The following is a 15,560-nucleotide window of genomic DNA, read 5'->3' on the forward strand; positions in this document are numbered from 1 at the left end:
TCTTACATTTCTGGAAGTCAGAAGTCCAAAATAGGACTTACAGGGTTAAAATCAAGGTGTTGGCAGAGCTGGGTTCCTTCTCACAGCTCCAGGGAAAAATGCATTTCCTTGTCTTTACTAGCTCCTAGAGGCTGCCTGCATTTCTTAGCTCCTGGCCCCTTCGTCTGTCTTCAAAATGCATCACTTCAAGCTCTGCTTTCATCGTTCCATCTTCTATTGACTTTGACCTTCTTGCCTCCCTTGGACTTGTTTACATGGGACCCATGGAAATAATCCATGGTCAATGGGAATAATCTTCCCACCACAAGATCCATACTTTAATCAAACCAGCAATGTCCATTTTGCCATATAAGAAACACATTCTCAGGTACTAGGGATTAAAACATGAGCACCTTTGGCGAGTCATTCCTCTGTCTACCACACCTGTGCAGCTGCAAGTAATAATACCCAGTCATCCATGATAAAAGGGGCTTTGTTTTCTCACATCACAGGAAGCCTGGTGGTAGGAAAGCCCCAAGGGTGAATTTGATGGCTCTACCCTGGGGACCCAGGTCCTTTGCATCTTTCTGCTCCACCATCCACCATCCTTTCTGTATATGTAATCGTTACCTTTTCTTTTTTTTAACTTGTCTTCTACCAGTTGTAAGATGGATGCTGCAGCTCCAAGCACCACCCTGTGCAAAGCAGAAGAGGAATATTTCCTTCTATATCAGCCAAAATAGTGTAGTGGTAACAAACAACCCCGAAACGACTTCACATACACTTCCTCAAATCTTAGGGCCTAAAAAGACAAGAGTTTATTTCTCACTCATGCTACCTGGGGGTTCTGTTCCATGTCCCCTCAGTCCAGGTCCTGGCTTGACAGAACAGCCATGATTCTGTGGCCACACTGGCTTTTAAAGCTTCCAGCTGGAAGAGACACACATAACTTCTACTCACAATCCACTGGACAAAGCAGCTCACTCCTGTCTCAATAGGGGAAGGGAGGTACCACCCTGGACATGCCCGGGAGGTCAACACCCAAAATCATCTGTAAGCAGAGCTAGTGACTATTCAATCTGCCCTTCTGGTCACACTCTCCCTTCCACAGGCAAAATATACTCTCCATCCTTCCAGGGAAGCAGCCAAAGCCCCACACCTCCACAACATCAAGTCTGAGGCCCCTGGGGGATACAGAGTGGTCCTTGCATCAAGTCAGGATGTGGCTCCTCTTGATCCAGAGACCTATAAACTGAAAAGATAGGTTACTAAGTTAACTTCCAAGTGAATGTTTGCTTGAGTGAGAAAAAAAAAAGACCTCTGTTCTTAGAAGCCACTAAGATTTTTGTTGTTGTTGTTGTTGTTTCTTGACATGGAGTTTTGCTCTTGTTGCCCAGGCTAGAGTGCAATGGCATGATCTTGGCTCACTGCAACCTCTGCCTCCTGGGTTCAAGCGATTCTCCTGCCTCAGCCTCCTGAGTAGCTGAGATTACAGGTGCCCGCCACCAAGCCTGGCAATTTTTTGTATTTTTAGTGGAGACACGGTTTCACCATGTTGGCCAGGCTGGTCTCAAACTCCTGACCTCAGGTGATTGTGATCCACCCACCTCAACCTCCCGAAGCTCTGGGTTTACAGGCATGAGCCACCGCACCCGGCCAACCAGTAAGATTTTTTTTGAGGGTCATTTGTTACCTAGCCAATCATAGAAGATACTAAAAGAATGTTGCTGATTAAATAAAAAACTAAAATAGGTACACTGGCTTAGAGGCTGGGAGGGGCAAGGAGGATGCTGTCGACCAAAGCATTGTTGTTGACCAAAATTGAAAATGGTCCCTTTTATGAAGAGGCAAATATTTGACAAAGTTGCCACTGACAGGAGACAGACCTAACTTGGAACTTATCACTCCAAGAGAAGTTGCTGAAAACACAAGGTTAGTATTGCATGTTGGCTGCTTTTGCTCGTGTTTGGCAAGACATTATAAGAAAGAGATGGGCTTACAAAAGAATTAACCGGTTTGCAAGCAGGGATGGAAGGGAATAGAGTCCACAAGTTCAGGGACTTTTAGGGTTGGGAGAGGCAACTGCTTCACGACTTCTATTAGTAAAAGATGAAACTGAGAAATATTTAGTAACAAAAGCCCATTAAAATTCAGGAAACTCAAACTCTACTCCCTTGCCCCTTGTGGCATTGAATAGAATCAAGAGTCTTATTGAAACCTGTAACAAATAGGTTTTGTGGATTCCCAGTAAGCCATCTTACTCCCGGGCCTTGTCCATCTGAGCGACCCCCATCTGAAGCATCACTGGTCTCTGCGTCAGAGGATGAGAGCACGGTTTGGATCACCCACGGACTTGTAAATGTACACCCAGAAGTGTCAAGCGTAATCTAGCCTATCCTGGAAGATACCTCAAGAATCTGTTTACAAGCCACACCTCTCTCTAAGAGCCAGAGAAGTGTAACCCTCCCAGGCGCCCCCACCAGCCAACACTAAAGACTACCACACTCCTGTGAATCTTTTGTTACTAGGAAGGAATAGCTGACAAAAGACCCAGTAAAACTGCCCTTGGGCCATCTTGGCTTAACTAGGTCCCTTGACCACTATGTTATTTTCCTACAGTAACAAATTACCATAAACTTGGTTAGGTAAACGGCAGAAATTTAATTATCTCACAGATTTGGAGGCTAGAAATCTGAAATGTTCAGCAGCGCCTTGTTACTTTTGAAGGCTCTAGGGGAGAATCCTTCCTTGCCTTTTTCTAGATTCTACTGGCTCCCAGCAATCCTTGGTATTGCTTGGCTTATAGCAGCATCATTTCACACTCTGCCCCATCATCACATGACCTGCTTTTCTGTGGGTCTCTATGTCTTCAAATCTCCCTCCTCTTGAAGGACATTGGTTGTAGAATTTAGTGCCCTCCCTAATCCAACATGACTCATCTCAACTTGATTACATCTGCAAAACCCCTATTTTCAAAGAAGGTCACTTTCTGATATGAACGTTTAGGGAACACTATTCAACCCAGTATACCCACCCAGAACTAATGGGAACTGACAAATGAGAAAGAAATAAAAGGAAGTGACCATATACTGGTTTATATCAATGGTTTCCACACTAAGTGTGTATCAGAGTAACCATGAACACAGACACACAAATAACACACGACTTGGCCAATCGATCCAATTTCTAGAGGTAGGCATCTGTAGTTTTTAAAAGCTCCTCTCCACCCCAGGTGACTCTGCTATTGTGCAGCCAGGGCTCAGCCCATGGGCTTAGGCTCAATGGTTCTTGATCTTGCTATGCAGGGGATTACTACATTATTGGGAAAATTGGTGAAATTTGAGCAACATGGATAATATAATACTGTATCAATGTTGACTTTATGGTTTTGATTATTGTACTTTGGATATTTAAATGAACGTTTTTGTCATCATGAGCAAATTCAAGTAGTTAGGGGTAAAGGGGCAACTGACTCCAAATGAGTCTGAAAAATATACACAGAGAGAGAGAGAGAGAGAATAAAATGTGGCTCCCTGGACTATCTGTGTTACGTAGGACTTTCTCTTACAAGTACAGTCACACACCACATAACAATGTTTTGGTCAACAACAGACTGCATATATGACATTGGTCCTGTAAGATTATAATGGAGCTGAAAAATTCCTATCACCGCGTGACATCATTGGTGTCATAAAGTCATAGCCCAACATATTACTCACTTGTTTCTGGCGATCTGGTCAACAAACTACTGTGATCAGATCCATAGAGCCCAGGTTAATAAAAACACAAAACTTCTGCACTACCGGTTGTATAAAAGTGTAACATATACAATTATGTACAGTAGTGCATAATACTTGATGGTAATAATAAACGATTATGTTATTGGTTTATGTATTTACTATACTATACTTTTAACCATTATTTTGGAGTGTACTCCTACTTATTTTTTAAAAAGTTAACTGTAAAACAGCCTCATGCAGGTCCTTCAGGAAGATTCCGGAAGAAGACAGTGTTATCCTAGGAGATGACAGTTCCATGAGTGTTATGGCCCCAAAGACCCTCTAGTGAGACAGGATAAACAGGTGGAAGACAATGATATTGATGGTCCTGACCCTGTATAGGCCTAGGCTAATGTGCCTTTGTGTCTTCATTTTTAACAAAAAAAAAAAGCTTAAAAATTGAAAAATAAAAAATTATAAAAATAGAAAAATACAGGATGAGGATATAAAGAAAATATTTTTGCATAGCTGATGTGCTTGTGTTTTAAAATATTATTATGAAATGGTCAAAAAGTTAAAAAAGTAGAAGTTTATAAAGTAAGGAAGTTACAGTAATCTTACCGTAAAGTAAAAAAGTTACAGTAAGCTAAGGTTAATTTATTATTGAAGAAAGAAAAAGGTTTTTTTTTAATTAAGTATAGCCTAACTATAGTGTTTCTAAGGTCTACAGCAGTGTACAGTAATGTCCTAGGCCCTCACATTCTCTCACCACTCACCCACTGACTCACCCAGAGTAACTTCTAGCCCTACAAGCTCCGTTCATGGAAAGTGTCCTGTACAGGTGTACCATTTTTTATCTTTTACACTGTATTTTTACTATATTTTCTCTATGTTTACATACACAAATACTTACTCTTATGTTACAATTGCCTACAGTATTGAATACAGTAACATGCTGTGAAGGTTTGTAGCCTAGGTGTGTAATAGGCTGTACCATCTAGGTTTGTGTAAGTTCACTCTGTGATGTTCGCACAATGACGAAGTCGCCTAACAACACATTTCTCAAAACATATCTCCATCGTTAAGCAGTGCAAGAATGTAGTGAAAACCAATCTGAATTCTCTGTAACAAAATGGAAATGTATTGGCTCATGAAACTCAGGGAAGACGTGCATGTCCTAACTACAGAAGGTCAGGAGTGTGGCTGGTGTCAGACAACTGGGGCCAGCTGCTCCAACTCCAAAATCCACCAGCCTTCCCTCTGTCTGTCTCTGTCTCTCTCTCTTTGTCTCTGTCTCTCTCTCTCTCTCTCTCTCTCTTTCTGCCCCCCACCCCCCACCCCCCATCTCCACAAGCCCAGGTGTCAGGGCTCTAACTCCTCCACCAGCCAGAAAGCACAGAAGCCAACAGTTCCCAAGCCTCACATTCCTCAGCCTCTGCCATCAGAAAGGGCCTTGCTGTTTCCTCATTTCCAATTGCACTAACTCTCGGAAAGGACTGGTATCAGCTTAGAGTGGGGTCAGGTGCCCATATATCTGAACCACCCCTTGGGGTAGGGAGAGGCACCACAGGAACTATGTAAGGATGTGGCAAAGCAGCCGCAGGGTCTGGTAGGGAGGTGGTGCCCTCTCCGCCGCCCCATCCAGCCGCCCCCTGCAAGCTGCTTTTCACAGCCACATCTCCCACCTCCTGACTCCTTCCCCAGCCCTCTCCCCTAATGGCTTCACCCTTGCAGGCAGCATAACAGGACAGGACTGCCATCCTCTCCAGAATTGGAGGGACCTCTAGGCTGCTCTAAACAGTAATACCCCAAATAACATTCTGTGGGGGTTCTCCTTCAAGACCATCAATAGGATATGAGAGGTTGAAGGACACAAGGTAGATGTATGAGCTTCCCTGGGGCCAGGCTAAGAAAATCCTCTCTAAGGAGCTGCTGGAAGGAAGGCCTGCAGAGGCAGGCTGGGCTGACAACTGGCATCCCTGCAGCTGAGCTGCAGAAGGAGCCTGAGGAAGCCACAGCAGTCACCGGCCTCTGAGAAGGATGCACAGATCCACAGTGGCCTGGCGATGACATCTGGGTTTGCCCAGGGGCTCTCTGTAGTCCTAGGCCCTCAGTACAAAAGGTGGGGCCATAAGCTGCTGGGAGCTTCACTCTGCTGCTTCTGGACCATTGGCCTTGGTATAAAAGGCTGACCCCTCAGCAAGAGAGAGCATTCCCACATACGGTGGCTCTGTGGATTTTAATGTGGCCATGCGCATCTGGCTGGCAACTTTCCTTTTGTTAACTGACTTGCCCAAGGGCACATGGCTCTCAATGTCAGAGGACCCAGGCCTCCAAATGGCCTACCCAGGCTCACACGACTCTTCAGTCACACGCACATCATGCTACCGAGACAGGACTAACCTGGGGGCCTTGGCAAACATTATGGACGCTGTTTTTATGGAGGCCTGGGGCATGAACGTTACAATCCATGGTTCACGGTTCTGTGGAGAGGCACAGTCTGTTCTCGGGGGCACTTCAGTGTCCTTTGTTGAAATCATGGAACCGTAAAACGTCGGAGCCGGGGGCACCCTGGAGCTTGTCGAGTCAGTCCCTTCTCTTCAGGTGAGGACACTGCAGGGCATGGCTGTTGTATAGGGTTTGAGGAGGGAGAAATGGGATGATTTGGGAAACTAATTTACCCTGTCCCCCATGCTTCTCAGTACTCCCCAGTCTGAGCACTTCAGGAGTCCCAGTAAAGGTAATAGCTCAGATTTACCTGGCCGGGGCCTCACCTGTCTATGCCAAGACTTAGGCCCCTGATAAGCCTCCCTTCCTTCCTTCCTCCCTCCATTCCTCCTTCCTTCTTCCCCTCTTTCCTTCTTTCCTTCCATCCCTCTGTTTCTCCCTTCCTCCTTCCTTCCCTCCTTCCTTCCTTCTTCTTTCTTTCCTTCCCTTCCTCTGTCCCTCCCTCTGTCCTTCCTTCCTTCTCTCCTTCCTTCCTTGCCTCCTTCTTTCTTCCCCCCCTTCCTTTCTTCCCTCCCTCCCTCCTTCCTTCCTTCCTCCCTTCCACCCTCCATTCTTCCTTCCCTCTTTCCTTCTTTCCTTCCCTCCCTCTGTTCCTCCCTTCCCTCCTTCCTTCCCTCTTTCTTTCCTTCCCTCCGTCTGTCCCTCCTTCCTTCCTTCCTCCCTTGTTTCCTTCCCTCCCTCCCTTCCTTTCTTCTCTCCCTCCCTCCCTCCCTCCCTCCTTCCTTCCTTCCTTCTTCTTTCTTTCATTTTGGTTTTTCTTCACCTCCCACACAGCCTAAGAAGTCCCTCCTTCTTGTTGCACTGACACACCTCCAGGGGCCCTGAGGGGTTTCTCCCATATGCTCACCAGCAGTTCCACTGGCTCCCCACTGGGCATTGTCTGATCCACAAGGAGCCCCCTGGGTGGGATGAAAGGCTGGCATGTGGGGACAGGATCCAGGAAATATGGCTTCCTTTTATGTTATCACTTTGGGAACAGGGTTCTAGAGCAGAGGTTGCAATGGGAAAATTCTAGCAGCTTTTACTTACTGCCTTCTCTGACCCCAAGTGCCAGACATGTGCCTGGGGAAGGAACAAATTCTGAAACAGCCACCATGTGGTCCTCAGGAATGCCCTCCCCTCCACACAGCCACAGTTTTGTCCCAGAGTCACCCCTAACGTAACCGCCATCTTTTCTCCCCCGGGATAAAGTCTTCCTGTAAGTAGGCTCCAACAGGCTCACTTCAGCCTCAACTGGCCCCACCAGGCACAAGTGGCCCATGCTGGGGACACACACTCACACCCCCTGAATCCCCACGCAGACAGGCTGGCATCAGGGGCTCCCATGCTGACTCCCATGCACCCCATTCTTGGAAACAATCAGGCTGTAAACTATGATGGTGCCCTTCCCTGAGCAAGACCAGCAAGTTTTGAGGCCAGCTCTGTTTCCCATGTCCCTCCTCCAAGACACACATTCCTAGTCCAAAATAAAGCTGCTCGATGTGAGTCCATGGACCCCCCTGTGTCACTCTGAGGTTTCTCTCTGTATGGTGACATGCAGGCATCTCTGGGAGGTACTGTTGTTTAATAAGCAAGTGAAGAACAGTGTGTAAAATGTGCTACCTTTTGTGTGAGAGAGAGGAGGAATATATGTATTATGTAGCTGTGTGTGTGTACATTTACCTATATTTTCACAAATAGAGCAGATAAACCAGAAGCTAATTAAAATTGTTACCAATAGAACTTTGGAGGGGATAGGGATGGAAGGTACCCTTCCCTGAATTGACCTTGTTTTTAAATTTTTGACTTTGGAATTCGGTAAATGTTTTACATAACCTTAAAATTTTAAATCTAACACAAAAAAATACAGTCACTAAAGATGAAAAAGAAACTGAAACAAATTTATTCAACTCTGTTTCAGGTTGCTGGCATAACTACAAGGGAAAAGTTATTTCAATTCACTTAAAATACATTACTTTCACTGCATAGCTCACTAGGAATATAGCCTAAAGAAGAACTGCAGAGAAATTTTATAACGTATTCACTAGTCTTATTATTAGTAGTAATGTTGTTATTATTTTGAAACTTTTTGTGTATGCTGTAACATAAAGTAAGTAAGTAACTGAATAAATGGCATTAGACTCCAAGATTTTGGTAGAAAAGAAACAAAGAAGTTAAGACCTTTTACCTTTTAAATCTTTAAAAGCTAGGTCCCTCTGACTCTCCAGCCTACGTTTTCTCCAGGATACCATATGACTTAAAGGAGGAGGAAATGCTATTTTTAAAAAACATGGATTATCATTTGTATTCGTTTCCTAGGGCTGTGTATTAGTCCGTCCTCGCATTGCTATAAAGAAATACCGAGACTGGTAATTTATAAAGAAAAGGGGCTTAATTGGCTCACGGTTCCACAGGCTGTACAGGAAGCATGATATTGACATCTGCTCCATTTCTGGGGAGGCCTCAGGAAACTTTCAATCATGGTGGAAGGCAAAGGGGGGAGCGAGAAGCTTCACATGGCCGTAGCAAGAGGAAGAGGGAAAAGCAGAAGGTCCCACACACTTTTAAACAAGATCTTACAAGAATTCACTCACTATCATGAGAACAGCACCAAGGGGATGGTGTTAAAACCACTCATGAAGGACCATCCCCATGGTCCAATCACCTCCACCAGGCACCACCTCCAACGTTGGGGATAAGAATTCTACATGAGATTTGACTGGGGACACAGATCCAAACCATGTCAGCTTGCTATTGCAAAGTACCTTGAACTAGGTAGCTTAAGACAACAGAAATGTAAAATAAATTTCGTAGTTCTAGATACCAGAAGTCCAAATCAAGGTATTTGCAGGTTCCTTCCTGGGAGCTCAGAAAGAGAATCTGTTCCATGCTTCCCACCCAGCCTCTGGTTGTTGCTGCAGTTCTTGGCATTCCTTGGCTTGTGCAGCACAAATCCAGCCTCTACCTTGTGTGTCTCTGTCTCTGTGTCTCCTCTTCCCTTCTTAAAAGGGCATACATCACAATGTATTAGGGATCCATCCTGCTCCAGTGTGACCTTATCTTTATTTAACGATTATATCTACAATTAAGTTCACATTCTAAGGTTCCAGGAAGGACATGGATTTGGAGAGGGCATTAGTCAACCCAGTCCATCACTTTTCTTTTTTTTATTTTGTATTCTGAAACAAGTGACACTTTTATTTTTGGGGAGTGTTTCACCTGTTCCAAGTTCATTTTAGGTTCAGACATAAAGTCTAAGAAGGAAATTAATTATAGGCAATCATAGTTAATACTAACATTTGCTTAGCTAAATTTACAATGTTTCCAGACTCTGCAGTGACTGCTTTCCATGAATGTTCTGGTTGAATCCTCACAGCCGGACAATTATTATCCCCAATTTCAGTAGAGTCTGTTGAGGCTCAGAGAGATTAATTCCTGAAGTCAGATAACTAGGATGCAAGAAGCAGGAGCTTGGGAGAAAGAAAGCAGTCAAGCTCTGGAGCCAGTATACAAACACTTGTGTGATTCTGTATGCCTTCCACAAACCACGCCTCTCAACAGACCATTTAGCAGGATTCAGGTTCATCATTTGGAGAAAGCTTTCCCATCATCTCGACTCTAGCTCTGGTTTGTCTTTCAGATCACAGAGGGAAAGGAAAGGAAATTAACATGAGAACTGAATGTTTTCGTGAAGTCACATCTCTTGGATGATACTATCAATGCCAGTGTATAGTAAGCAACACATCAGTTTCACTGGGCCTGACTCCTGGCTTCCTGATCTCTTATATATTACTGGCATTACAAGACTGACTGACAACCAGATTTTAAAAAAAGAGCTCTGGGCCGGGAGCAGTGGCTCACACCTGTAATCCCAGCACTTTGGGAGGCTGAGGTGGGCGGATCACGAGGTCAGGAGTTTGAGACCAGCCTGACCAACATGGCGAAACCCCGTCTCTACTAAAAATACAAAAATTATATGGGCATGGTGGTGCGTGCCTGTAATCCCAGCTGCTCGGGAGGCTGAGGCAGGAGAATCACTTGAAGCCGGGAGGCAGAGGTTGCAGTGAGCCGAGATTGTGCCACTGCACTTCAGCCTGGGCGACAGAGCGAGACTACAAATCTCAAAAAAAAAAAAAAAAGCTCAGTCTCCTATTTCAATCTCTGCTCCTCCTGCCATTTATATATTTTCCTCTTTAGTATCTGGCTTTCTTCCCCACTAGAACTTAAGGTCTATGGAGGCAGGGATTCTTCTGTGTGTGCTATATCCCAAGGTTCTAGCTATATCCCAAGGTTCTAGGACACTCTCTAGTACATGGTAAGTACCCAATACATATTTTCGAATGGAAGTTTTCTATCTATGTTGAAATCAGTTCACTTGTTCTACTTAAATAAACTTACCTAAGTAAAAATTTATTTTTGAAGGAAACTTGATATTACTACCACAAATGGAAAGCAGTATCTCATGTAGCATAAATAGAATTCACAAAAATAAATACAATAAAACTAAGCAGTTTCAATGTTAACAGTGAAAGTATAAATTGAAATATACAAGTATATCTGAAAAGATGTTAAACCACACTCATAGTAAGAGAAATGTAGTTTTCAACCCAAACTGGAGATACCATTCTTTATCAGACGAGTAAAGATCAAAAGGTCAGGTTCTTGGCATGTCGGCATGAGGGTGGGAATCAGGTGAGCTGGTAGATTGCTGGTGGGCTTGTGAGCATTCACCCTTATGTCCAGGCACTGCCAGGGAACTGTTGGCTGTGGGCCTGCCTAGATATGTGCCATCGGTGAAATGTCAAGGTTTTATCCTCCCAACAGCATCGCTGGCTATGATCTCATGGGTAACAACAGGTTAGTAATTGAATTTGGCCCACATTTCCTGAGGGTCAACTGAGTGCTGAGCTTCTAGAGACTGGGGTGGGGGTGGGTGGCAGATGGCCTTTGGGATCTATTTGGACATGGGCATGGAAAGCCTGCCAACCCTACCACAGAGTGACAAGGTGCATTAGCAAGAAGGAAACAAAGCTGCTCAGAAAGATGTGGAGCCGAGGGGATTGGGTCCAATGGGCCTTCCCTGCCCCTGCCCACCAATGAGTCTTCCAGTCTGCCTTGGATGGGTAGATAATTGTTGCCCTCTCCCTCTGGGTTCCATCCACTTGGTGCCCGCACCCCACTGTTCTCAGTCTTCTGCAAGGGCATGCCTGGTCCTTTCCAAATCCGTAGAGTGGAGCATCTACATGGCAGCACTGCTTTCTCCACTGACCGCACCTCAAGGGAGGTCACTCTGCTTGCTATATTGAAAGACCCCCTTCCTCCCAGGTGCAAGGCAGGGAAGTGGTAGGGGAGGGAAGGCCCTCACCCTGTCACATGTGTAATTTGGTAGCTTCAAGACCACCTGAAAACGCTCAAATCTTTGTGCCAAGTAAAAGGGTGTTGAAACTGGGCTGAAAGAAGCAAGCTGGAGCCGACCATTCTGGTGCCAGGTTACTTCTGTCCCCTAGACCCCAGTCCTGCTCACTCTATCCCATGGCAGCACACCATGCCACACCTGGTCCTGCAAAACACGTGCCATGGGACACTCTGGTGAGGACAGATGGAGTAAGAGAATGGGTATCTCAAGGACCCCTGCCATTCTGCTCTCAGTGGAGAGAGCCATGTAGCCTGACAATACTGTCATCCAGTCAGCCCATCAGAGTAAGACAAGGAGAGTCCCTGGGTTGCCTGAATGGATTGGAAACAGCTTATACTTGCTCATAGCCAAATTATGAGGATTCAGGGAAAACTGTGTGCTACAGTTAGGGGTGGGGCCCATGGAGGACACTTGGATTAAGGAGTGTCCATTGGATTATCTGTTCAATTCTGTGTGGGGCTGGTTTTGCACTGCAATTTCTTTGGCAGGATGAACAGCCTCCTGATATCAGCTTCAGACCAGTGAGAAAGTAATCACTTTTTTCTCTACTTTCATTGCATAAGCAAATTAAAGCTATAAATTTTTTTGTTTTGTGGGGAAGTTATAGTAGGGATTGAAGCCATAAAGATTATATTATTTCCAAATTTAGAAAAAAGATTTGATTTTTAAAAATCATAATTTCAGACAAGGGTAAAGGAGTGGGAATGATGAGAGTTGCTTTTATTTCTTATATAATTGTCCAAACAGTGTGGCCAAAAGCTTTTGAATGTGTGCTAATTACATGGTGAGGCGTTTGGGATCTTGGGGACTTTTAACTGGGCATATGGTTGGGCCAGTTTCTATTCCAAAACTTCTTCCTGTGCCTTACAAATGTTTTTGGCATGCAAACTATTTTTTCTTTTTTCTTTTTTTTTTTTTTTTGGTTTTGAGATGGGCTCTTGCTGTATTACTTAGGCTGTAGTGCAATGGTGCAATCACAGCTTCCTGCAGCCTCAACCTTCCAGGCTCAATCAATCCTCTCACCTCAGCCTCCTGAATAACTAGGATTACAGGCATGTGCCACCACACCTGGCTAATTTTTTTTTTTTTTCGGTAGAGACGAGGTCTCCCTCTGTTACCCAGGCTAGTCTGGAACTCCTGGGCTCAAGTGATCCTCCCACCTCTGCCTCTCAAAATGCTGGGATTATAGGCGCGAGCCACTGCGCCTGGCTGACATGCAAAACCATGAGTATGTATTTGCCTCTAACAAGCCCTCTAATGCAAGGTACTACAAATTAATTTTATAATATAGTGACAGTTACTTGCTTTGTATTAATATTTTACAGTTGACAAAATGTTCCCTCAATTTCTTTCTTACAACAATTCTATAAGTCTAGCATATTTTCATCATCTTGACTATATGAGGAAGCTGTTTCACTAAGCTGGACCAGAGCCCACACAGCCAGTAAGAGGTGAAATCAAGGCAAAAGTCCCTATTTTTTTTTTAACCTTACATGCTATCTTTAGGTTAGATAATGCATAGCAGTTCGAAAATAAACATGCAGAGAATGGACTTGCATCCCCAAACCGAAGCTATACAGCTAATAATAAGTAGGGGAACTTTGGTAAAATACCCCATCATTTTTATGGTTTTCAGCAATCTCAGCCATGCAGCTACAGGAGATAAGAGTCTCTTTCAGGACATACATTTCAAATCATTTATGTAAGGCTTAAGCTGAAAATTTGAATCCCTCAGCTCATCCTTTTCTCTCTCCATGTTGTCCAATGACATTAAGAGCAACCAGCCAATCTCATCCTCATTAGTTTAACAAAAATGTTCTAAGGTATCAAATACATGGTCACTCATAGTTTTATGTCTTATAAATATGTGATTAAGCATATTCAGTAGTGATATTCTACATATCTCTATCATCACATAATGCCGTAAACTATCAGTGTTCTCTTTGCTGCTGGAAACAGAGTCATTAGTACCTTTAAATCTGATCAGATTAGAGAACCAATTCCAGAAACCCCAGAACAAATTCAGAAATTCAACCTTAAGACTATTTCCCTAGAACCACTCTCTGTAGTAAAATCTGTATTAGTCAAAGTTCTCCAGCGAAACAGAACAAGTAGAGTGGGTGTGCATGTGTATGGAAAGAAAGAGATTTATTTTAAGGAATTGGCTCACGTGACTGTGGGGGCTGGCAAGTCCAAAATTTTCAGGTCAGGCCCTCAGGCTGGGATCCAGGGCAGAGTCGATGTTGCAATTTCCAGTCTGAAGGCAGAATTCTTTCGTCTTTATAGCTATAAAATTACCCTCTAAGCATTGCTCGACCTGCCTCTTACAAATTTTGATGTGCTGCTTTCTCATTATCAATCAGTTCAAAATGTTTTTGAACTCCTTTTGTGATTTATTTTGACTCATGCAACTGTATGTTTCAAAGAATATTTTGGTGAGAATTATAAAACGTTCTATTTTTACATAGCAGCCATGCGTCTGTAAAACAGAACCCTATAAGTAATGTAGTCTTGGAATGCAATGTGATTGCGTGCCAGTTAGGAAATGAATGCGTCACCTACTCTCGATTGCTTGTCACCTACACCCCACCCCACAGAAACTGAAGGTTGCAGGAAATGTTCTTCCCATAATTCTTTATCAGCTATATCAACAACAAGGCAGTTTAGGTCTACAGTTAACAAATCTGGTTAGACTGTATTCACAAGTTAAGGTGTCTAAAGAGATAAAGTTTAGGGAAACTGCTTGTGGTTCCAGTGTAATTTTCCCAAAGAAGAAACCTTTTTAGTGTCACTGAGGACATTTACATAACAGGGCATAAGTTAAGTATTTTATTAATAGATAATGCTGAACACTCTAGGAAAAATTGAGTCAGCACTGAGTGATTTTCAGTTTTGTAAAATTTCCTGAATGAATTCTCAAGAGAGTGTTCTTTAGGAAGGCTGGCAGGGGTCCCTCTGGAACAGAAAGGAGGCTGTGGCATGGAAGGTCAAGGGCATTTGATGACTGTACATACTGTCATCAGGAGAAAAGATGAACCATTAGGATTGTGAAAGTGTGAAAAATGTGAGAGCCTTTTTTTTCTACAAAAAAAATGAATCTGTAGTCATATGTGTTTAATACCAAAGATATGTGGCATATATGTTCATTTTCTACCGTATACTTCAGCTTTTTGTGTCAAAGAAAGATTTATGCCTACTAATGGTTTAACATATGTGGAGAAAATATGGTATTTTCAATCTATGATGTTGGTATAATTAGCTATCCATTTGGACAATAAAGCCAGATTCCTAAAGCATCATATTCTCTAAATATCCAGAAAGATTAAAGACCTAAAAGTGATTGGAAAAATATCTTAAAGCCAATATGTAAGAAAAAATGATATAGAGTATATTGGTTTGTATTCATACTGGAAAAAGAACTAAAAGTACCCACATGTGTATGTATGTATAAAATGTAAGCATATAGAACAGTATGGAAAAATATCTGTACAATGAAACACACCATAAACAAAGTTATTTTTATAAAATTTACTGTTTCAATAAGAACACAAATCTCTTTAGAGAAAATTTCAAGGAATGTAGGATAAGGACACACAAAAAAACTCACCATAGTCACAATGAAAATGGAAATTTGTATACTTGTATATTCATTTCTGAGTCTAAAAATGTCACATTCATATGGGAGAATATTTGGAAACCTAAGAAAACTGTAAAGAATAAAATCACTTATACTCTCACCACCTAGAGATTTTAATCACTAACATTTTAGTAGGTTTCCTTCTTGTCTGTTTATACATTGTATATAGGATCTTTTTCAAATTTTTAATATAAACAACCCCAAGTATTTTTGTATGTAAAAAAATAAATATTTAAAAATCTAAGAGCTATAAACTGGCAAGGGGATATGTAAGTTTTTTAAATATTGGCCATTAATGAGCCAGACAGCATATTTTTATTCT

The sequence above is a fragment of the Pan paniscus genome, chromosome 12 (assembly GCF_029289425.2).
Source record: "Pan paniscus chromosome 12, NHGRI_mPanPan1-v2.0_pri, whole genome shotgun sequence".
NCBI classification, from domain to species: domain Eukaryota; kingdom Metazoa; phylum Chordata; class Mammalia; order Primates; family Hominidae; genus Pan; species Pan paniscus.